Below are 26,234 nucleotides of genomic sequence, written 5' to 3'. Positions count from 1 at the left end.
GTAACATTTTTTACTGACTTTTCAATGGTCAGTTCCTTCTGACCTCTAAATACAGTGATTAACTTCACCTTCAGCTATAGCTTTATCAGTATCAAAATACCACTTTATAGTTATATTTATATTATGTTCTTAGTGTAAAATGATTGAAATTATACTGGAAAAGTCACTCTGTAGGAAGTACGTTTGCATGAAAAGTATTTCTACTTTGATATTTAAGCTATAAGAATCTCATCAAAACCATACCAATATTACAGTAGAACAAAAAACAAAAGAAATGTTGGGACAGGACAATGCTTACCACTATGTAACATCTCCTCTTGTTTCAACAGCAGTCTATAAATATTCGAGATGTGAGGCCAGTTGCTGGAATTTTGGGAGGGTAATGCTCTCCCATTCTTTTCTGAAATACGATTCAAGCTGCTTAATTGTACCAGCTTTTTACCCCTATAACATCAGTGGTGCAGGTTTTTTAACTGAGCACTGATAACAAGCTGGAAGCTTCTCCATTTCCAAACTGAACTTCTCTGAATAATCCATTACTTTCCAAAATAATTTCAATTTTTGATTAGTTTCACCATAAAACACTTTGCCTCAGTCCATTTAAAAAAAAAAAAGCTTTGGCTCAGAGAGGTCGGCAGCGTTTGTGGATCATGTTCGCATATGGCTTCCTCTTTGCATGAGAGAGCTTTAACCTGCATTTGTGGATGGCACAGTGAACTGAGCTCACAGACTGATTTCTGGAAACGACCCTGATCCCACGCAGTGATTACCATGACAGAATCATTCCTGTTTTTAATGCAGTGCTGCCTGAGGGCCCTGAAGACCGTTGGTATCCAGTATTGATTTGGAACATGTTCCTCCAGCTTTTTCTTTCAACTTTTACAGCTCCTGTCCCAGTTTTTTCTCCACTCCCAAACGTGTTGCTGCCATCAAATTCAAGATGAGCTAATATTTTTTATGACTGATTTTTCAAAATCTAATTTTCCCTTTCAACATTTTATATAATTTCTGTTTTGTAGAGAATAACTTTGTTCTGTTTTTACTATTGTCGCAACATTTTTGGAATCAGGGTTCTATATGTTATTTTTACCTATGCATGTACATACTTGCTTTTATAGATATTTTTCCTTTTGCAATGACATTTGAATTCAATTTCTTCTGCATATTTTATTTGTAACTCTGCTTTGAAAGGTGCTGTATATATAAATTCTTATTTTTATCATCATTATTACTGTATACACAAAGTAGGAGATCTAAGTTAGCCAGCTTCGAGGCTAAATCCAACCGAGCTTTAACTCATCAAAACAAACTTAAAATAGGTTTATTTTCCAATGTGCAATTGTTTTTGGAAGTCAAACGAATGATACAGTCCTGCTACCAGATGTTGAAATTATTCTTTTTTCCACTGAAGGGGCATGGAGAAACAATGAATTTATAGAACTAGGTTTATATTTTGTAAATAAGATTTTTGGATCTTTTTAGACTTGATATACAATGTAAGGTTACGTTCATTAATTCACTCTTTACACCTGCTCATACAATAACACTGGGCCAGAAGATGTCACCAGCCTATCATAGCATTAAAATGGGGACAGACCAGTTTTAAATTTTTTTTTATTATTATTGTTTTTTAGTCATATTGTGCTTCTTCTCACCAGTGGGCTTGTCTGTGCTGCAAATATACTGATGCACTGGTATTTTTAGTTTGCGTATCAGGTCTTTTGCAGAACCTTTTGAACAGATGCATCTATATGAAAAATACTATGATGTCATGTTTCACTTGACATGTTTTACTTCTTGTTCAATGGTCTGTTTGAATATTACAAACACAAACAATACTGTTTATAGTGAAATGTCTGTAAATTGCTTCCAACACTTCTACTGTAAATATTTTCCACTGTGTGTCTCTTTGTTTGTTGAATAGATTATGCTCTGGAGCTGCTCACCCCAACTGTGCACAACTGAGACCAGTTCTCTATAGACAGCAGCAATGTTTGAGCATAGCTTACCCTTACTTAAAGGATTTGAGTGCCTCACCCGCCTCCGTCGTTAAGATGCTTTGTTAAGATCTTAGACACTGATCATTTTGGTTTCCTCAGCAGGGGGCACACTCTCTCCCCTCACTCACAAGGTGCTGATGCCGTTTTATCCTGTGATTGGCTCAAAATCACCAAAACCGCAGCTCTGTCTTCCAGCTCTGCAGCTATACAGCAAGTCACCCAGCAGACATGTGTGGAGACAGATGGAGTCAGAGAGCGTGTCAGGGCTGTCTGAGATGAGCTTCACATCTGCCGCTCACAAGGAATCGGGCCACAGACGGTGAGGGATTACACGGTAGAAAAGAAGGAGTAAGTAAGAATCTGAGTTCAACTTTAACCTCTCTGACCTAGGGGTGGAGGAGAGTCGAGCGACAGCGTAAAAAAGTCAGGCAGGCAGGTCAGGTTGTGAGATAAATGAATGCAGCCATGCAAGAAACGTGAGATGATGCTTTGGTAGGCTGACCCAGATGCAGATATGTGCTGCTGTTGATGCCCATAAGATTGTATTCATTCAGTGAAATTAATAAACCACACAGGCAACCTTTGTAACTGACATGTTTTTCAAACACAGCTAGCATAATTAAGTTTAATTAGCACACTGGACTTGATTAATTGGAAATAGTGACAGTTTGCAAAGCAGGGAAGCAAGCATCAAACTGCATGTTCAGTAGACAAGAAAACATGCTCCTCAGATATGTCCCTGACAATGAGATGACTTGGCTGAACTGTTGATAAAAAAAACTGGGATACGTGTAAACACAACAGCTAAAAAAAAATCCAAAAACATACATATCAATTGATTCATACAATAATTAGAGCAAATATAGAATAAGAAAATAAATAAATGTTGAACATTATTACCATGATTTTTTTTAAAGATATAGCATATGCTCTAAATGCAAATGGTGTGTGGAAAAATGTAATGCTTGTTGAAGTTTTTTCAAATGAGTGTAGACAAGAAAAAATGAGCCATACATCCTTAAAACAATTCTCTTATGGTCATTAGGGCCTGATTTTTCTTCCTCAGCTTTTGTGACAAATGTACATCCCTAAATGTTTATTCCTCCTGCTGCGTAACTCAGTGTGCAATGATCGGTGAGAACAAGAAAAGAACTTGAGTTTTAAGCAATCATTTGCATTAAAGTTTTTTTATTCTTCATTATGTTCAGCTTTGCGTCAGTGACAAAAAACTATCTATATAAAATGAAAAATGGAGTCATTCAAAGATAAGATGAGAAATATGTAATGAGGACAGCATAGTAAAAACAATTCACAAAACCAAAAGTACACAAGGAATATTTCTTGCAAATATAGTAAAAAAAAACTTTTCAGTCAATCAGATGATAAAAAAAACATGTATAAAGCAATGTTATTTCCCTGTGCAACATAAAAAATATTTGACACAAGCATGTAAAACCTAACTGAGGTATGGAGTTTATTTAGGGCACCTGTGATCAGAAATGAAAGGGAGCGAATCTTTTTCCTGTGCCTGATGAAAAAATGATGTTTTTTTTCTTGTGTTCAGCAAACGCAACTCATTTCACTTTGAATTTGGAATTGCCCCACATACATTGCTTTTTCCGCAAAGCTATTTATGGTAAGCAGCCGATACACTCAGTGATGTGCCAAGACTAGTTGCTTGAGGAATAAACAGAATGCCACACAGCAGTTTCACACTGAAACACACCTGGCTTGTCGGTATTATGAAAGTAGGTGATGACCGAAGTGAATCTATGAAAAATCATTGAGATGCATCCCAACGCACTCCTAAGTGAGATGTTACTCTAACCTGAAGAACAAGAGCATGAGGAGTCATGCTTTAAATGTGGACATCTAGAAAACAAGGCTCATGATTTCAGGTTTGTAGTGTTTAATATCAAATTGTGAAGCCAAAGGACATGTTGTTGCATGTGGAGTAGAATATTACAGCACTAAAAGTAAAACTTTAGTTTCACAATTTCATCAACTTTCAAAAGATGCAGCAGACCATGAGTGATGAAGCATGAGAGAGAGCATCCATCCCAATATTAACAATAAGATACAAAGAGCCACACTGGAGCTTTGACATTTAGAGTTCACAAATGTAAATTCACATACACATGACAGACCACAGCCCTACAATTTTGATCCTAACAGGTGTTAAAAAGCTCAGGAATTACATTACCAAAAGAAATATAATCCATGACAGAGAAATTAAGTTGTAGACGGGGAGAACCAGTGGAAAAGTAAGCTGATGCTTAGTGCTACTGATATATCACTGATATTTGCTAATATTGTTGTCGCAGTATTATACAGTTTGTAATTGCATGTAATACAAAAAATAAAGATGGTTGTTTCCGGCTGCAGTATTAAATAGGACACAGAACAGAACGGCTGGTGGGTCTTTGTCCGTTGTCCACTGTAAAACATAGCTATGCTACAGTCAACATAATGATGACTTAAAACACATGAGCGCGACAAATGGATGTGTTTGTTGTTAAAGAAGTTCCACAAAGTGAATCCAGTCAGGGATGGTAGCTCCACTGACTCTGTTCGGTCAGGGAAACTGTGCTCTCATTCCTGAATTACTTGAGTTTCTGCTGCATGCACTAATACATTGTTCATAATGATGAAAATCACTAAATAAGACCACCTAATTCCTTAAGTTTCTTTCTGTGTGGATTTTCTGTATTCATTCAAATTAGCCCATATCTGAAAAAAACTCTTCCTACTACATTACCTAATAACACAAGTTTTTCATTTTTTCTACTTGTTTATTTTCCGTTAATATAATTTGATCTATTCCTTGTTCTTGACCTTTTGAACATGGGCTTATTTTCCATGATTCAACCTCATTAAAAACATTAAGCAGCTAATGCCTGTAATTATTTTTAAACGATGTCAAGTAAATGACAAAAAACAACTATAGATAGGTGGTATACATTAATATTTATTTACCAGATGTTAATAATTCTAGACTCATTAAATCATAAACTTTTTTAAATAAATCTGCCATCTTTCTCAAACATTCTAATATAGGTAAAGGCTTCATCACACAAAAGCATTCTAAAGACGTGCTCCATTAGTCTTTTAAACAGGCCTCAGTCTCAAAGGAGTCCCCCCTCAGGACGAACATACTGCTAGCAGAGTGAAGTTCACCTCTGTATATCGCACCACTGGCAGAACTAACAATAACAATAAATGAGCAGGACAGCGGATGGCTAGCTTGGGGCCACAAACTCCGCCAGGCTCCCTATCCTTTATTTCAACCTTTGGACAAACACCCTCATTACTGGATTTGAAAGATCCCACTGGTTCATTAACAGCTGCATTAATAAGTAGTTTGTAGGTCAAGCGTTTGATGCTCTTCATCTAAAAACAGGCCTTTGATTTACTGACATACGCAGAGTATCTTATACGAATGGGCAAACTGCCAGAGGAGGAAGCTCAGGACAGCGAGCCACAGTGTAACCCCTCACCCGAGAGCTCCTCGACCAGAGTTCCCTAATTGGCTGCTTTTCTCCCTCTGACTGCATAACCCATTCCAATTACACTCTGGGTTTGCATGCTGTGTAGGACACTGCTAACAGGTCAGGCAGAAAGAAAGAAATCTGACACTGGAGCAAAGACACACGGAACGCTGAAGAGAGGGCAAGAAAAGGACGAAGGACAAAGCATACCAATTACTAAGTCACCTTAGCTCTCATTTTAAGATACTGGTAATTCACTCATTCCAAACTGAAGTTGCTCAAGTTTATATGCTGTCTGTACCATTATATGTTTTACGTAGGGAGTAATATCTTTTTCCACTAAGCACATTTTTCTAATTGCAGTTACTTTGCAATAATATCTCACATATACAACATCTTGTAAATTACAATGGATATTACATTACCAATAAATAGATCAATGGTGAATTGAGAATAATGTTAGCTCTGTACTTCAGAGCTGATTCTTATAATCCGCTTAGAATTCATACTTCATGTTTGCCTACTACCTGATGGGCAACGTTAAGTTATGCCATCATAATCTGATACTTCTCACCCATAATCTGCTGACACCCTCATGGCATTTGACATCCTCTTTGTGTGCTAAGTGTGTATTTAAATTTTTGTCTATCTATCTGTCTGCTGATAAACACTTTTTTTTTTTAATTCTGTAAATCCAGTCAGACACAACCAGTTTTAGAAACCGGAGCAGTGTCATATGTGAACTTCTTTTGGTCTAACTACAGATCATTTAAACCAGCTCTTGAGGTTTCAGAATACGCAATGGCTACATGGGGCGACAATGCAAAAAGTTGCTCTTGTACATCTGTGATGTTACAGGCTACCTTATAACTAAGTTATTGACTTTGACTCGGTTAGGGATTCTTTGATAGTATCAATGATAGCATCCTGGACTTGCTATTTGCATTTGACTTCTCTTTTTAAGATTAGATAAATTATCAAAAATGGATGAAGAAATAATAATGCAGGGCTTTGTGCCTTGTACTATAGCACTCACAGCACTCGGAGAGAGTTAGAAAACCAATGAAGGAGTGAAATGAAACAGGGAAAAAACAGCAGGGTTCAGAATCCATTCAGAGCAGGCTAACATCTATCCCGTTCACCCAAAAAAATGAGGGAAAAGAGAAATGAAGCCCAAAGGTGGATGTTGAGAGCAAATGAAGAGCACCACGGAAACACAGAGACAGTGAGGAGGGGGACCCAAATAAGAAATCCTTCCACAGAAAGGGGAAGATGGAAGTTGAAATGAATAAGTGCGGGCAGTCAGTGAGTCGTCTGAGTAGGAGGACGGGCTTCTATCACACACATGCTGTCAGTGAGAAAAGGAGACAGGCCTGATGGATTTGTATGATAGATGTGTGGACGCATGGAGCCGCGGCCCCAGCTGCTGGGCTTAATGAAATGTGTCCCACTACAAGATAGAGCGCTCTGATTTAAACACATCTTGCCACGCTATTCCTCTTCTCCCTAATGCAGCCAGAAAGAGCCGCCGCTACCAGCAGAAGCCCCCGTCTGTTTGTCTTCCTATTTGAAAGTCAGCTTTTTCATTTGGAACCAATCCACTGTCTCTCGTCTCGGCCTGAAATGAATCATGCTTCTATTCTGTGCACCTGTAGATCATTTACAAGTCAAACTTGATCTAAAGTGTGCTTTGTTGTTTTTGTTTCAAGTCTGAGTCTCATCTTCTGCTCCAGCGCACCCTGAGATGTGTCAGCTTTAACACTGTTTACTCTAAGTCAATATTTTAATGACCCGAGTGTATAAAAAAGTTCTAGACAGAGAATTTAAGAAAATATATATTGTATCTAAATGTAAATGTAGCAAAACACAGTTTTCCTATGTTTTTTTGGCTCTCATTTCCTCTCCCTTGTGGCAGTCCATCTTTTCTGGTTCCTCCTACCATTCCTTGCTCATGTCCCTCTCTGTCACTTTGCCCTCGCCCATCTTGCCTCTCTATCTCGCTGTGTATGTTGTCCCGAGGGGCGCAGCAGTCCTGTTTTTCTACAGCAGTTCAGGGCATGAAGCCAAGGAGAGTCCTAGTGAGCTAAGTGTTTACAAAGCTCTCTGCCATGTCAACAAGGACAAACAGTCACTGTTTCCTACTGCCCAGATCCAAAATTCCAACAACACTGTTCACTTCTTTTTACTTGAAGGCAACTCTACTATCTCTACAATCAGTGTCCTTTGCCGCCTCATCTGCTTGTCTGAGTGTATGATATGTGTGCTTCTATGAATGGGCTTGCCGAAAGGCCCACTTCTTCCCCGGAATAATTGATTTAACAAATTGCCGGCCATGTTTCATTCTGTGGAAGTGACAGGAGCAAAGCAGAGAGATGGAGCTGGGAGATTAATTAGGAAACAAAGTCATCTTTATGGAAATTAAATACATCCCCTGATGATAGTCTTCCTTTCCCATCAGTCTGCCGGGTTTTGTCCCCTGTGCATGATAAAGCACTGCAAGGCCTGGAAAACACTACAAAGATGACTTTCGGCGCAGGTTTTTTGCAGTACAGCTCCCACTTTCATGGGTGACATGTTTTGGGCTACATCATGGAAAAATGCTGAAACCAGATAAAAACAACTGCTCTTGACACAGTGTAGCATCCTGTTTTGAGGGCAGAAAAACACAGTAAGACAGAAGCCTGCATACAAATCAACCTTCAAAGCTTACACAGCCCATCTCTTCATATGTGTGGGTAAAACAAACTCCCAAGAGACGGTGTATTAACTGACTGAGTGCACATGGTAAAACTAGTATCCATTAAGTTTATTGCATACTTTCACATGACACCGTGTCCTTATGATTGCAGGTGTGGGATTAAATTTGCTGGCTGAGCAGCTCTCTAACAACCAGTCTTCCTGCTGGCTTTCACCTGCAATGACTTTTAGATCTTTGTTGAAAGAATTCACAGAATGCACAGTTTACCTGACTGCACTGGTTGACTACAAAGTCAGACTGACAAGAGATAGAATTTAATTAGAAAGCGAGACTAGAAAACTGACATCACCCAGAGAAAGCTCCCAGATCGATATGTCTGTCTGTATTGATCTGCAATATCTCAGTTTATCTTCTTTTCTTTCCTTTTTCATGACATGGTTTGATAAAAACAGTCATCCAGCTCCTCTCAGATTTCAAAACAGATGACTCACTGTAGACTATTACCAGGAGACAAAATCAATGGACAATGGAGAAGATTCAGGCTTGCTTCAAGTATGTCATCAGACGCTGTCTGAGAGGAAGGCTTAGTGGTGTGTAAAACACAACATCAGGAATAATGTAATGAGAATTCATTACCCATACATTGAAACATACTTCACTTTGAGAACTTAATAAAGCATTCGGCAACAGGTGTTTGCTCCCTCACAAGAGTTTCCAAGCATTAAAAACAGAAAGTATTTGTAAAAAAAAAAGAATGTTTCATTAATCATGTTCTTATTAGTATATTGATATAGACATCTTAAATGCTGATGCTAAAGTCATTTTGACACATGCGCTGTTCTGAAATGTTCAGCAGATATTCTGGAGGAGTGGCATGTGCGCATGCGAATGTCCATGTGATGCGGTCCAAATTAAATGTTCTACCCAGCTCTCTTGTAAAAACTCCAGAACATCAGTGGGCCATAAATGAGCCATAAATGCCTGAGTGCGAGTGAGCTGTGTGGGTGCTGGTAAGTCCTTGCTGTTGTGGATATGTACAGGCACATGCAGAGATGATATTAACACGACAAGAAGCCTGGTGTGCTGTTCTCAATGTGTTGTAAAAACTGTCCACACTTTCTCCTGAAAATCTCTTGTGTACAGCTTATAGTCATATTTCACCATGGCATTTATGCAGCGTTAGATATTAAACACACAGAATTTTTTTTCACATAAATAACACAACTACGACTTGCAATATCCGGGAGCAGTCATTATTTTCCTGCATCTATACCATGCCTGTCAAGAGGCACCGTAGGATGGTCCAGTTAAGCTATGATGTGTTCAGTGTCATTACTGAAAAATTAAGATTTGGTGCTATATGTTTATTACCAAAAACGTTTTTTTTCTCAGCCCACTACAAATGCTTCACAGCCAAGTGATGTCCCATCCCTGCTGTTGACCATTTTGGACAGAGTTTTTACCCAGGTAGGATAAAAAATTGACAACATCAGTGTTGTAACCTGGAAAAAAGAGTACATGGGGAGAAAAAAATAAAAACTGCTACTGTATCTGACCTCCATTAAAGCCACCTTTCCCTTTCATGAAGTTTTAAAAAGGGTTAGGTGACCCTGATTCAGTCTGAGTGGCTTTCACATTGAATCGCAAATGAGCAGGTGTTTCTGGATGAATTTTACAGGATGATATTCACAGATTTATTTGACCAAAGGTGGTCCTAAAAAATAGTTTTCTAAGCAATGCATGTTCCATAAAATCTTGACTTTAGTGTTCAGAGCCTAAAGCAATAGTTCTATGAGTACTGTGCAAAGCAGCCTCTTATGCGTCTGTATTCGAGGAGCTCATGTGATCGTGTGAAATTGGAAAAACAAAGGGCCAATTAGAGTAACCATCATTATGCCCTAATCATCTGGGGTTGTATACCGAGAAATGAAAATTAGGATTGTGCTGAGTTTGCCCATCCCCAGGGGGAGCATTGCTGCTGCACTGCCTTCCAAGCTGTTTCACTGTGCCATCTCAGCTCTCGTGTCCTCCTCCCCACTCCAGCTTATTCTGTATCTATTTTATTTTTCCTCCTTTCTTTATCATCCATGGCCACCCACAAGCTGCTGCGCGGCTTCATTTTGAATGGCCTTTCTGGAACAATTTCTCCCCTGGTAAATAAGTGTTGTGGCAGGAAACAGGGTGGAATACTGAACACCTTCAAATTTCTCCTGCAGCGGTGTACCAAGCCTTAAATTCCTGTGTGGCTGTGCAGCAGTAAAAAAAACAGCGCTTAGGAAATTAATTTCATGGAAATAATCACTTAAATAAAAAGAACACTCAAATAAATTAAAGGTGAGTTTTAAACCTTGAGGCAATGAAGACAGGGACAAATGTTGGAACTCCTATTGGGAGAGTCAGTGTTTCGGAGAGCGAGAGAATCCCCGCTGTGATGTCTCTTGTGAGGTTTATTGCACAGTTGGAGTACAGAGCACAGCATTCGAAGGACACAGTGATTTTTGTTTCACTTTTCTAAACCCCAGCAACAAACTTCTACAACAGATTTTTCAAAGCATTTAATAACAATGTTTGGGGATGGGGGCATTCTAAAATTAGGGAAAGAAAAGGAACGCCTTGAAAATACTCACATCTGCTGCTTACTCTACCTTTCTCAGCTCAGTTTGCTTCTGTTTACTAAATGATCAAATGAAAAGGTCATCAAATTTAAATGCATCATCCTTATACTTGATTTAACTAGAAAGTCAGCCCTGCCACGTGGAAATAGATTAGATAAAGGGTCATGTCTGACTATGAGTCTGAATATATGTAATTTTACCTTTTGAAATGTCAGACAATGAAAGAGTTATAAAGTAAACAAAAAAGTCTGCAGCGTGGAACATTGCATCACAGTTCCCTATAGATATGCAGCTAAGGTTTTGTTATATCATGACATCGACGTTCAACATCTCTCTTCTTTTGTTACAATATTGAAGTTAAAAGTCTTGCTAAATTACTTTTTCAACACCTTCAATTTGGCTTCTAACGCTTATAAAGAGAAAGAGGGATGTGCTCAGAGGAGTCATTCTTTCAACTTTGGATTCAGCAAGCAGAAATACAAACTTGAAGGCTGAGGCTATCTTTACCTTGAAATGGCACAGATTGTTAATCAAAATTAAGTTTTGTAATTAGGAATCCAAGTAAACTAAATTGCCCTCAATAAGAATAAGCCATTGACCTCCATAAACACTCATGATTAATGCAGTTTGTAAGGGCATATGTTCTTGACATACTAACAGTGTACTGATGTGTTGATTATACATGATTAATGTAATTAGTTTGTTCAAATACTGAAATGCACAATACTTAATTGTGCTATTTTAAGACATGATTAGGTTTTAATGTGTAATTAAGAGAGCAAATATCAGCACAGTTTGTCTGTGTGACTTTTCAATCAACCTGATATATGTTAAGTAGTTAATATATTTACTCAAGTGTACTTAACTAATCTAGTTAGTCACCTATGTTGAACTTACATTTGCAACACAAATTAACTATTTTAAAACAAAATATGCCATTTGTAAAGATATATATATATATTGCAATATGTAATGATACCCTTTATTTTTAATTAAGAAATAGTATAACTATTTGAAATACTTTCATAAATGAAAAATCATTTGAAAATGAGAATTTTTTTGCAAGCTTATTGGTCAAGTGCCGCTTAACCAACAGATGAATATCAATGATTTCACAGTACGGGTCCTCTTGATCCCATTTATCAGCTGGGAGCTTATGCAAACATAGAACAAGATTTTAAGGTCACATACAAAAACTTGATCTATGTACAAGAATATCTAGGGTGCACTCCAATGCACTCTCCACTCATGCATTTTTTTTTCACCACATATTTATGACTAGGTCATGCAACAGTCTGAGCAGACGTCCCAAGACCACCCAAGGCATTCACAAGCCAGCTGAGAAATATAATCTCTCCAGTTGATCCTGAGTCTGCCTCGAGACCTCCAGCTCAACATTATGAAATGTCTGAAAATCCTCCATTTGGAGGCTCCTGGAAGATATCCTGAGCAGTTGCCCAAACCACCTCAACCAACTTCTTTCAATGTGGAAGAGTTGCGACTGCTCTGAGCCTGTCCTCGATGACTTGAACTTCTCACTCTATCCCTAATGGTGAGCCCAGATACCCTTAAAAGGAACCTCCTTTCCGCCTCTTATATTTGTGATGTCATTGTTTCAGTTACCAGCCAACGTTTATGCTCATAGGTGATATGGGAAAGTAGATTGACTGGTAAATTTACAGCTTTATCTGTCAGCTTATGTCTCTCTTCACCATAACAACTGATAACTGATAACACAAGTTGCAATAAGTTATGTAAATGAATAAACAAACTGTTTTTACAAAAAAGCAGTCGTTATTTAGTCATGGATATTTTATAGCCTGTAATTTATAAATCCAAAAATCGTCCTTATGGTTGACTTTCCTTTGCCTACCACCTTTTTTTAATGGGATGAAGGATATGATCCTTTCCAAATGATTGCAATGTACATTACATATTGCAAAATACCATTATGGAAGCTTCCATTACAGGTAGAGGATTCCTGTTGGTGGAATTCCATTAGGAAATAACCTAAGACTCCATTTTGTCTGTCTGACTCTATGATGAATTCTTGAATGCCAAAACACAACAATTTTATTGTATAGTATGGATAATATGACCATCCCATGTGAATAAAGGTATTTTGAATTGTTAAATTAAGTTTCTTGTCTATCCCATCCAGAGATCCACTCAGAATCCAGAAAATGCTCCTACACAGACAGCATTTTATGATTAATGTACAGCATAATCTGGTGAATTATAGCAACCAACATATTTAAACACAGACTGAGATAGAATCTTTAATCAAAAGGCTTTGTACTTTCTCTCTGTCCCCCAGCCAATGAAACAGCAAGACTATCATTCATTCTCCACTGGTTACATGTGTGTGTGTGTGTTTTTTTATCTGTTCTTTCATTAAGCATAACTGACTGCACTGGCATCTAATCAATTATAAATAACCTGAAGTGATGGTGAAACACATTCAAAGCCCAATATGTTGTGCATATGTTTATTATTATCTATACAGCTATAGAATACCTTTGCAATGTAAACCATTGGTACATGTATTACTCCTAACACAATGACAATGACAGATACAAACATAACTGAGATGCCTCAATAATCAATCATAGTGTTTGAATCAAAATCCACAAGCTATTTGAAGTTGCATGCTGAAAGTTTTTATCAAGTATGGATTTGCCCTCCACCACTCAGATGACTGCTTTTCTCTAACTCTGGCTTTTCCAGAACCCCCCACTGCCCCTGAAGAGCTCATTGGTGTGTGTGTGTGTGTGTGTGTGTGTGTGTGTGTGTGTACGTGTTTCAGAAACGCGCTTGTTGAGTCCAGCCCGAAGCATGGCATGAATGTGGCTTGTGTTGAAAGTGGTCAATAAAACTTAAAAGCTCGTTATCAAAACAGCCCATTTACCATTTCTCTATTAAGAAGCCAGTGGTCCAATTAAAAAGGGAGCTGACACAAAAAAAACTTGTTTGATCACAAACAATGTTATTCCATCAAATTAGAAAAAAACTCAAGGATTACTGCTCACAATTTAGTTTAATTTTTACCAGAACCACTGCAGTCAGGAGTGCTATAACCATTCTAGCCACAATAGCTGACACTCAGGCTTGTGTTTAAAAAAGGAAATACAAACAGAAAAGTATGCAAAGCACATACGAGGGAGCTACACACACATACAAATATAAACACACACTGTGACATTTCATAACTTCATAACACAATCACAGCTTTCCTTGTGTCTCTGTCCTTTTGTCCTCATTCCACTCTTCGTTTGCTGCCTGTCCCCTCTGTTGCTAGGGAAAAGCTACCAATATGTAAGAGCAGTCTAGGTGAAGGATCAAGGAAAGATTTCTTTTGACAAAGCTTCAATCCTTCTTCCAAGCTGGAGGGATGTGAGGTCTTGTGGTGAGAGAAAAGACGTGTAACCAGACAAAGACAAGCGCCTGAGCAACAATGAATTTCAGGTAATAAATCATAAAAAATATATATTAAATAAATAAAAGACAACTTTTAGTGAACATCTGCTCCAAAGCACGCACTCAAACTTGCAAGCACACCCAGGGGGAGCAATGAAGAAAGAGGCGGAGATGGACAGATGCTGAATCAGAAACAAGCTAAATAAGTGATGAAATGTTCTGCTCACGGTGAGGAGATGAAATAGAAAATGTGTACAGACAAACACTCCAGGCTGCAAGCTTTGTGCAAGAAGAAAGTCCTGGTCAGTACTGTCCCTTTTCATTTACATTACACCCAAATGTTCTGGACAGTTAATGTAGCATGCATGCCCTTCAAAAGCCAGAAAGTGCCATGCCCCACTAACCACACATTTTTATTAACAATGGGAGAGGATGAAATTTAGAAACTGATTCAGGCTGAATTTCAGCTTAGTGAATGTCAGCAAATGGTAGTAGCAAACTCACATGTACCTAATGAAAAAAAACCTTGAAAAAAGCAGAGATCTGATCAGAGGACTGACTTGATATTTTTAAACTTAATTTTGAGTATAGTTCAGGACCGGCCTTATCTCAGGAAACAGCAGACCCTCTAAATACTACAATTTGATCTTAGTTAACTTTATTTTTTTGTAAGAAGCAAAAAGGGACAAACTGTAATGCAACATGATGTGAGAAGCTCCGGAAAAAAGTGGATGCCTCGGTGACTTCCTGGATTATTGGCTCCCTCACAAACTGTGGTCTGTGCGTAGGGTGCGAGGTGAGACTGAGAGGATGTTGGTATCATTGTCTCTTCTCACTCTGTACTCCTCAGACTTACAGTACAACTCAGAGTCCTGTCAAGGAAGTACAAGTACATGAAACTGTTAGGTCACTTTGTGGCATAATGTCGGCACAGTTGTCTCATTTTAAACACAAACAAAAGAAAAACAGAGATAATTGCAGATTTTAGGAGGACCAGGGATGAGCCAAACATTATCCTTAGAGAATAGGTGGAGGTGTTGGAATACTACAGACACCTGGTGTCACACCGCGGTGAGGTCATCTGGGTTTGTTTTATTTTATTTTGAAAAAGTGACTCTCCTCTCGTTTCAGGTCACTTGCCTTTCCTCGTGTGTCACCAGTCTGATTGTCTTCCCTGATTCCTGATTGTGTCCACTTGTTCCCCACTCCCCTCCATGTGTACTTATAGTCTGCATCTCCCTTTGTTCTGTGCCAGTGTGTTCGCTTCCATCCTTGGTTTCGTGCGGTCACTCTAGCCTTGCCACGGTATTACCAAGCCTTGTTAAAACCAAAGTCATTTGTGTTCTGCTCTGTTTTTCCTCCAAGAGAGTGATTTTGATTTGTAAGTTTTGTATTATAGATTTAAGTTATATGATTAGAATTTTCATAGCCTTTTGTTTCCTCCGTGAGGAGTGACTTTTTGTTTGGTTACCTTTCATAGTGCCTCCAGTTTTCAGGAGTGTTTTCTGTTATTTGACGTTGCCTCTGTAGAGAGAGCGCTTACCAGTTTATTGATAAATTTTAAGTCTTTTTGTTTTCCTCCTAGAGTGGAGTGATTATTATTTGATATTTTTGATAGCCCGTATTTAGTTCTCTGTCTTGGAGACTTTGGTCTTAAAAATAAAGACTACCTTTTTTGAAAACCTTGCATCTGTGTTCTGTGTCCTTGCCATCTGGCTGTTCACCAAAACAGACTAGACTAGAAATGCAATGCTGAGGCTGTCGACAAGAGGAGGCCGAACAGACTCGAATGTTCCTATTGAGGTCGATCAATGTCTGCACCGAGATGTTGCAAATCTTTTTAAGTCTGTGGTGGAAAGTGCAATCTGCTTTGCAACCAGCTGTTGGAGCAGCAGCATCAGAAGTACTGACTTGAAGAAACTGATTAAACTATTGGTGAGGGCTGGCTCAGAATGCTGCACAAGTTACTGAACACACAAAAACAATACTGAACACCCTCTCAAACATTGTGTTGAAACAAAGGAGTGTGTTCAGTAAGTGGCTTCTTCAGCTCCGCTATAACACAGAAAGTTACAGGAAGTTATTCCTGGCAGCAACATAAACCGTGTGCAATGGCTGCTTATGATGAATAATTACTGATGGAGAAAAAAAAAAAAAGTATTGTAACTTTATGATTTCACTTTGACACAAAGTATTTTTTTTATTTAGATTTAAGTTGATTGCATAAAGCTGACCTAATGAAAAGGTGAGATTAAACAAAGGTGTTATCCCCCTCATTTGTATTTCAGTTTTATATTTACCGACCTAAGCAACATCTACAATTAAATGCTCTCACAGAATTGCTGCGCGCTGATTTAGATTAAAATTGGTAAATATATATACATCACAGTGCATACAGTAAATTGTGAATCAGTTCTAAATGTCAGTGGACTTTAAAGTTTACAAGGGATTACAGACCAAAAGGGACAAGCCACAATGGACTGTGTGAAAACTATAGATAAGACTGTGCACATCAAACTTGTCAGTTAGGTTAACAAATTAACAGCTCCCTGTTTTCATTCAGAAATGCACCTTGCATTAAATCAGACTCATATAAGTATGTTGAAAGACCTGCTTATTTAAGCAACATGAATGTGTTGAGCTGAAGTATGTCTGCAGGAAGTATCTGCTAGAGGAACATTGGAATATGTAGCAAATTATCATCACTTTCAATCACATATCAACATTTTTTTTCAGCCAACAAAGAGTTTCACTAAGTAATTATTGAGATAAAGTGAAACTGCTGCTGTTATGTCTTCACATTAAAAGAAGTGAATTGTAGGGATGCCTTTTTTTTTGTCAAGAGGTTGTAGGACATGCAAATTGTGAAGCACTTTCATCACTGGTCTGTCAAACAAATCGTCTGTGTGGTGCAGTACTAATTGTGCTATTATGTTCTAACCAAAGCTATAGATGAGGATTTCTTGATGGGAACCATCATAATTTGAAAGTGACTGAACAGAACAGCAGAAAGGTGCATCAGGAGACTGTAGTGTTTGTCCCTCTGTCCCAGACTCTCAGGCTTGTCTGAGTGAGATGGCTAGGAAGCATGTGAATTTTAGTCATCTTGGCAGGAGTGTTTGCCATGGCTAAAGCTAGCTGTAAAAGCCTCAGCCAAGTGGTCTGTTGGAGGTGTTTCAACCACACATCTTTAGCTGGGATTCCTCTTTTCATTTTCTGTAAATGAATAAATTACCTTAGAAATCTATTTGATTACTGGATTTTCTTTTGAAGTCTTGATTGGTGTTGTTTCAGCTGTTGTGCTTTTCATTTTTGTGCACATTTATCTTACTTTCTTTCGGAAGATTTGCCCCTTTTCTATCAGGCAAAAGTGCTGAAGCTGATTTATTTGAAAACCAAAGGACTATAGAGGTTAAAGTTACAATAATGGTATCACTTGGCTACGACACCCGAAAGAGAACGCTACAGAAAATCACTCATCAAGGTTGTTCACAACACGGCTTGGTGTGCAAACCTACGAGGGCCTTAGCAACTATGAACAGATGCTGTCGCTAAAACGGGAAAACATGAATTCTGTATCCTGTAATTAGGCAGGCATTTTAAAACATTTTTCTCATTTTATACGGAGACTATTTGCTTTAACAAATCAGGCTACTTGCCAGTTTTTTCTATAATGATCTTTATTGGTACTTTGAGGTTAATTTGTGGCAAATTAATTTGATTCTTGAGGCAACCTTTGTAGACATCATAGCTAAGAACAACTTAATGCTGCTTATGTCTGCACTGTTTGTAGACCTTCTTTTCTAAACTATATGAATATAAATCACTTTTCTTCTTTCGAGTGTGTCCTACAGAGTTAGGTCTTAAACATGCTGTCATAGGCAGTTGTCCTCCTCTGTCTTCTAAAATTCAATCTCTAAAACACCTAAATCTATGGCGACTTTCTGTGTTACTATGACACCAGTGACCTAATCGTGTCAATTCATGCAACAATGAGAACCAGGCAAGACTTTCTGAAAAGGAGCAATTTGTGAAAAAGTAGGAAACGCAGCACTGCTGTGAAATACCTCTCACTTTTTCTCATCTCCAGTTTTGCTAATGAAAATTCTGCTGGATATATCAGAGAGAAAGAATTTCCTCTATTAATTTCATCTTGCTCTCCCTTTATTGGTCCACCCACAGAACCCAAATGAAATAACCCTGTCAGCTCTAATTCTAGTAAAGCATTGCTCTTCCAGCACAAAGGACACTCATTGGTATGTTACTGAGGTGTATCTTATGAATAATCCGGATTGCGTCTTGCTTCTTAGCAGGGTTTCACAGAAGGATCTAGTCTATTTAGAGCATTTCTTGAATACGAACAGATATTTCAAGTAGAATAGAACAAATAAACTATCAGCACCACATACATGTTGCGTACCACCTTGAAACAACACGGTCCCTCTCTGTTTACTCCTCAGACTCTGCTATGCTAAGGACAGTTTTTTTTTCTTTTTTCAATCACAGCAAATCTCTTGTTGAGGAAGCTGAATTATGCAGGACTACATGCAAGTTTAGCCTTAATATTTGAATTGGACTGAATTTAGTTCAATTGAATACAATTTAATAATGCTTTATTAATCCAATTATGGAATATTATTTTAAAGAATAAAAAATCAAAATAGCTGAACTATTTTCAATAATAATTAAAACAATTCCTCTTATATAACGTTCTTGTTGTCTGTTTTCAGTGCTATGGATGAGAGCTCCACCCCGTGGTTGCAGGGAAACCTGCCTAATGATACTTATGGACATAATGGACACATCAACAAATGAGTGGCCAGCTGTACTGAGGTCCCATTGCTGTACTAAAGTCCCAGTGTGCAGGTAATTATAGTCAGCAATATCCCCATGCTCTCTATATCTCAGTCCTTACTTTGGAATGAGGGCAATCCTGATTATTGTTGTGAAATTTCCTTTGTAAAAACCCTGGGGTGGGTGGATATTTCCTTTTGGCTGCTGTGGTGTGCTGCTAAAGCAGGACAGACCGGAAGGTAAGAAGTGCAGAAAACTGGGTCAGCCTCATGAGTGGAATAATGTTAGTCAAAATTCTACTGTATCAGGAAAATGTCAGTTACAGGTTAATTACACCTCTTACAAAAAGGCTTGTTAAGGTGCAAAGCAATTTTTTTCCCATATGAATTTTAGCAGACAAGGTGGTCTGCAGCACCACTTGTCTATGTGCATATTTATTTTTGAGGATCTGTAATAATTTGCCAGTGACTCCCATTCATGAAAGTTTATGTTTAAAGGAGATCTCATAGTGCCAATCCCGCTGAGTATTAACATTGGAGTTGCTTTAATGGTCTTAGCTGCTTTTCGCTCATTGTTTTGCTTCACTGGTCTGTGTCCACTGTATAGCTGCCTCCCAACGGATCCCACCAACTTTCTTTGTGTAATACTCCAGACAGACATTTACAGCAAACAAGCACAGACAAATCTACAGTTCCTGTGCACTTGCACTACTTGCAATGCATGGCATGGCACAGACCATGCACAAACAAGTTACTGATGAAGTCAACCATCTAAATCAAGAGGTTTTAAAGCAAACTACAACTATTGGATTGATTGATTGTATATATCAATATATATTGTGTATATTGTATATATTGATTGTATATATACAGTACAGTATATTACTTACTGGTGCTTTCTAATGGAAGGGAGAGAGAAACACATTCAAATTGTTGCACATGTAAAACTCTTTGTAACTAAGATTAATTTGTTTATTTTAAATGGACATTATTCTTCTCCACCATTAGCAGATTTAGGGTTAAATATAAAGGCACAATTGACTGGTTGACACATTTGTAACAAAATATTTATGTAACTGAGTCAACCCCATGTTGAATATTGCATAAGGGTTTTTGGTGCCTCGGGGTGCACGTTTTGGCACTGCTACTGGTGTGGATGTATAATTTTTGTGGTTTCGCAACTGCTACTTAAAATGAGTTCTTGCAGTAGCCTTAGTGTTATTCATCTCCTATAGCTAAAAATGCTACAGCCACCACTTCTCTGCTGGTCTTCTGTGCATGGTCAGACCTTATTGTGTGAGATGGGAGCTCCCAGGAGGCAGCAGCTATGTTTGCACAGCACTGGTGAGCAGGCTGCCCTTGGACCTCTTTCCCCAGAGCCCTCCAAAGATTTCAGTTTCTGGGGTTTCAACTTGTGTTTTACGTTGCGGTATTCATGAACTCTGTAGCTTGCAGCTGTGAGATTGGGGACAGGAGTTATGAGTTCACTGTATAATCACTCAAGTGGTTACTTTGAAGCAACATGAAGTAACCTGGAAGCAAGTGCTGACACCTCTTAAATATGTGATTGGACAGCAGCAGAAAATGGAACCCCTGAACATGAGTACAAGTGTAGTGTTATCACTGAAATATATATTCCACTTCAGAGGCAGTAATCTACGAAGAGTGTCTGTGAAAGCCTGTGTTTCACAAACTGGACAGTCTGATCTAATGAAACCGCAGATAAATCAGACAGAAAGTCACATTGCTTGTTTTTATTATAATACCTATTTGTTAATATTATTATCATATGTCTTGCTTATATTTTTTCAGTAGATACTCTTCAAGAATTACCCAGGACATTTTGTCACGTAATGCTTTAAAACACACATGAACTTGATCCATGACGAACAAAATAAAAAACTTATGAATCCAAGTGCTCTTAGTTAGTTAGTTAGTTAGGAAGGAATTCTGACGGGGTGCTTAGTTAACAGCAACCCAACTTGAGGCCACTTGATTAAAGAAGCAGTTTTTTTCCCATCTAAGACAGTGTTTTTATACCACATTACTTAGGCATCAAATATGTGCAGGGACTGGGTCTGTTTAATGTGACCTGTGTTAGAACGTGGACATTCTGTGGCTTAGAAAATGTATTGAAAAAGTACCGTATTTTTCAATGATTGATATCAATGATTGACTGCTAACGGGTCTATTTTCATACATAAAGCACACCGGGTTATAAGGCGCATTAAGTGAAACAAAACTCAGATAAGTCAAACTTTATTCAAGTCACTTGTTGTACTGCGTGACTGATAGCATTGAGTTTGAAATCCACTTCGTAAGCATATCTCTTAACAGGAGCCATTTTTGGGGCAGCGGGTATAGAAAATGAATGAATGAATGCACACACCTTAATATTGAAGCACAGATCATATTACGCCGCGAGTTTTGTGACTACGGTGGCCGTAATGCTCAATCCATCAAGCAGTGCAGCTTCATAGCCTACCAAGGCGTCCTAAAACATTTTGACAGATTTTTGAGCTCCATGTTCCACATAAAATCGGTTTTAGGTCATAAAGCACAACCAGAATTAATTCATACATTAGGCGCATCGCATTTTAAGGCGCGCTGTCGATTTTTGAGAAAATTAAAGGATTTTGAGTGCTCCTTATGGTCCGAAAAATACGGTAAATAAAGGCTGAAACTACTATGTAGATTTTTTTTAGCTTCAATGTGTTTAAGATGTTGCAAATACAAGAAGCTCTTAGCTCAGCTCCCTCATCACAAATCCTCCCTGCTTCTCCAAACTGAGAACGCTCTGACCACTCCTGAGTACTTCAAACACTTTAACGCCTTTAACTAAATTGACCACATTTATATAGCGCTTTTCTAGTATTATGGTTTGCCATAACTTCCTATAGTATTAGAGGCTATAGAGTGTGTTTATTCAGTCATACACACTGATGTACTCATTGGAGAATGATAGTGCAGGTGTCCTTGGACACTTGCGCACGGATGCTTGGGCACATTAATCCAAAAACCTCTCATCAGTGTAATACTGTCAATACATTTCTCAGAATGATTTATCCATACTGCCAACATAGCAGCTTAACAGTTACTTAATACAATTATTACCTGAATGTTAGGCTGTCATATTGATAACATGACAACTTAAAAGTGAGTTAATAACTAGTCTTTCTTATTTTTAAATTGCATTTTTATTACATTTGGAGCCAAGTGACATATCAGTGATTAGATTATGTTTATACTGATTCTTATAGAGGATATCAAAATTTTTGGCTCTATTTGAGACAGCCTTTGAGTTGCAACGACCCGCTGGACTGTATTTGATCTCAAAATGTGGACATTGGGGAATCCAGAAACTGAATTGGGACACAGTGTATGTCGCTGTGATGCTGAAACATTAAAATGCAGTCTGTCTCTCTTTCTGATGCCAAAACAGTTTAAAACCATGTGTCCCAATTCCATAATAATTTTGCCCAGTCTACATCATACACTAATCTCTCTTCTATACACATTTTTGTTTTGTAAGTTTCCAAGAGTTCTCCAAATGTTCAACTTTTTTACACGGGCAGAAAATAATACAAGGCTTGCACTTCATTCTAAATGTAACACTGGGCTCCTCTGTGATATATGCTAATATTTCACCCAGACCACAGCATTCCTCTTTTTCCTTGTCTTCTACCTTTTTTTCCTGAGCTTTTTTAATAGCCAAGCAGAGAGAAATCCACATGTAAATCAGGAAGCCTTTTCATACATTTTTTTGATAAATTCACAGGGAACACATTTGAGTGGCGCATTTAAACTGGTCCCGTGTTTTTTAAAGATGAAAGGTTTCACAAGGTACACTTGCTCCCTTTCTTAATCGTAATGCATTTACATATGCATCTATCTGGAGTGAAAATGTGGAGAATTGTCTGCTAGCTGGGAGTTGTTTGAGGTGCTTCATGTTGCCATGCTAATAGCTGATGCATAAGTAAGATGAAGTGTACTTTATAATGAGGAGAGCCACATGATAAGGCCTCTGGGTTTTCCTTCTCTGTGAACACCCACGCTTAATATAGAAGACTTTGAGCATCCACGTTATCGACATGGTGAGTTAAAACATCAACAAAAGAAGTGATTCACTTGATAAAGTTGCCAAGAATGTTGAACGAAACATTCTTGAAGAATGTCAAGAATGTTTCGATTTGACTTTGATGCCATTAGCTCTACATTGCTCCAAGTGCAGTGGCAAATGGAAATACATTTGCATCTACATTTGATGTCCTTCATATTAAACTGTGGCTAAATACGATGCTGATTTGCATTTCAAAGGGAAGATCTGTGAGATTATTTGGTGTGTGCTTTGCTTAACAGAAACACAACTGTCTTAATATACACAGAAATTTTTTAGACAACATCTTGCCTAAAGTGCAGCTTTATATAAAGCTACTTCAGTACCATAGCCTCCTGGTAAATCTGGAAATGTTGTTTACCAAAGCTGTGGGAGACATAGGCGAAAATAACACATCTGTGAACTATCGGTTTCCTTGTAGTTGGTACCCTGTAACCCTGCTGTCTCATGCTGTACCGGCAGTGACACGTTGTCCCTGACAAGCAATCAGGCGGCACCCCAAACATCCCAAATAGCTGCAATCGCTGTGTGTTCGAAACCTGGATGTTGCCCTTTTTGGGTGAAGCCCTGTTGAACTGCCACTTGTGACATGATAAATCATTTGGAAATCATTCAGCACAGACACGAGCAGATCTGCCATGCCTGCCATCCAGAACTGAAATTACTTGCAGTGAGTGAGATGTGCCGAAAAGCCTCCAAGTATGGATTTGCTCTTTGACCAGCTGTGAATGAGCCTGCTTTTTCAGCTTGAGCTCTTGTTTGGCCTCATCTTTTCCAACAGCTAATTAAAACTTGGGTCTAATGAATGAGCTGTTGAAATTAGAGACATATGTGGAATTATAATCAAGCTATGTATCATTATCTGTACCTGTTTTAGGTTGGTCCTTGGAGAGCAAAAAACAGATCACGACCTAAGTGGTATAAATGGATTGATCAAAGCGTTCTATTTACTCAGCCTAACTGAGACAACCTGATCTCTATGTAACACTCCGTTTTTTTCTCAGGACAACAGAAAAAGTACAAAGAGAGAATTTGTTTTTGGCATTTTTTATTAGTTAAATGGAATTAAAAAGTAATTTTGACTGTTGTAGCTGCACAGCTTCTTCATCAGAGTTTAGCTATCAAACACACACATTGTCACTGTCTCTTTATTGTTAATTAAATAGCAACACTGTCTATTTAACTACAGCTTCACCTGATGTGTTAACATGTTGTTTTTTTTAATAAAACATGGAAACACACTCACTTGTTTGTACAGTGACAGCCATCAAATTCATGTTCATCTTTCAACAGTGTCTTTTAACAGTAGCTGTGTTTATGTGCTGACATGCACAGTCTTTGATGGCAAGTGATTAAAACGTAATGTCTTCACTTAAAGACAAGCAATGGCATACTACAAATTGTGTCTGGGATATCTTTCTTGATAACTTACTTAGTTATCTTGTGAAATGTATGAAGCAGAACTAGACTGAATGGTTCTGAAGACATGAGAAGACAGGAGAATTCTATACGATGTTTTAAGTGTTTGTAATGAGTCATCTCATTTTGTTCCTTCATCCATACAACTTCAGACAGTTCTAAGGTTGTATGTGTGAGGACAAAATGAAAAATCATCTGCTCTTTTTTTCAAATTGAAAATAACACACATATGGCACATTATTATTATTCAAATAACTGAAAAACGAAGTATGCCCTGTGTTTTAATGGATTGTAGAACCACTTTTCTGAATTGACCTACTTCTTTGCAACATTTTGTTTATGCACAGCTCTTTTAAGATCCCACCACAGCAATTTAAAACAGCTGAAGTCTGGCTGGACTTCATCAGGACCGTTGCAATACCTTGATCATTTCCTTTTTTTATTGTCTCATTTGCACAATGAAGCAGAAATGCACACAGGAATATATAAACAGTGACATGGAAATGTAAAAAGAAAACATGGAAACAGATAGACTTGTGGAAAGAAAATAAAAAGTGCAATAATTAATTACTCAATGAATCTTTATATTGGAAATTCATTGTAAAATGTCAACAGAATACACAAATAGGCTTAGAGCAAGAAATAGATAGAGAAAATGCAAAGAAAAAAGCAATGGACAAATCAATTCAGGCATGAAATGTAGCTTACTAAATAAATTAATGACAAATGATTAAATCAATAAAATGAATACAAATTGTATAGCAAAGCAAATGAGGAGGGATATTTTTTCAAAGTCCAATGATTACAGTTGGAAAATGAATAAGAAATGTAAATATGAATTCATTCCTAATGGCTTGCCTAGTTTAATAACAGTTCGATCAAAAGCAGAATTGTCAATTAATTTTACTTGTGTACATTATTTTTGCATAAATTAATGTTTTGCTTCAGGGTTAGAGGTTAGCTTTTAGTGCTTTGCTTTTAGTGGCTTCCATTGGCATACTAATTTGTTTATTGAGTCATTTTTGTAGGTGTTTAGTCTATGACAGTGTTGGTCCTCTGTAGCGTTGATGCATCAGTCTGCTTTTTGCAGAATAGCATGCTTGATCTGTATATGGTAATTTCCTGCTCTTTAACTCAAAACGAGAGTGTGATACCATACTATACTATCTAGTCTACTAGTCTACTATCACTCAGCTATAAATGATACATTTGCAGGACAGCTGAGATGGTTAGGTTCCTAACAAAAGGAAAATAAGCAGTTGTGGGTAGTGCATTAAGCAAATGGATAGTAAAATACTGAATGACATTTAAAAAAGAAAGTTAGAGCTTTACTCAAAGACCTTTTAGTGCTGGCTTACTTCATTATGGACTGATAAACTATATTAAATGTTAGTCATTAAACTCTTAGTAAGGCACACTAAAGGGTAATTAAATGACACACACTTACTGTAACAGAGAAGATACTTATTAACCTATACATTTTTTTTTTGTTAATTAATGCCTCTGTAGAATGGATCCTCACTATCTTAGAAAAACACATTTAACAACATTCTTGCTGGTTGTCAAGGTCAGTTTGTATGATATCTCTACCTGTGCACCTTTAAGGTCGGAAATGATGGCAGAAAGGCAGCAGCTTTGAGCATCTTAAGTAATCCAAAGTAAAGTCTAATCTAGTTTTTCTTGTTCT

The sequence above is a fragment of the Leuresthes tenuis genome, unplaced genomic scaffold (assembly GCF_036924035.1).
Source record: "Leuresthes tenuis unplaced genomic scaffold, fLeuTen1.0.hap1 SCAF_19, whole genome shotgun sequence".
In the NCBI taxonomy this organism is placed as follows: Eukaryota; Metazoa; Chordata; class Actinopteri; order Atheriniformes; family Atherinopsidae; genus Leuresthes; species Leuresthes tenuis.
The sequence above is the reverse complement of the archived record's forward strand: the minus strand, read 5'-3'. Positions refer to the sequence as shown.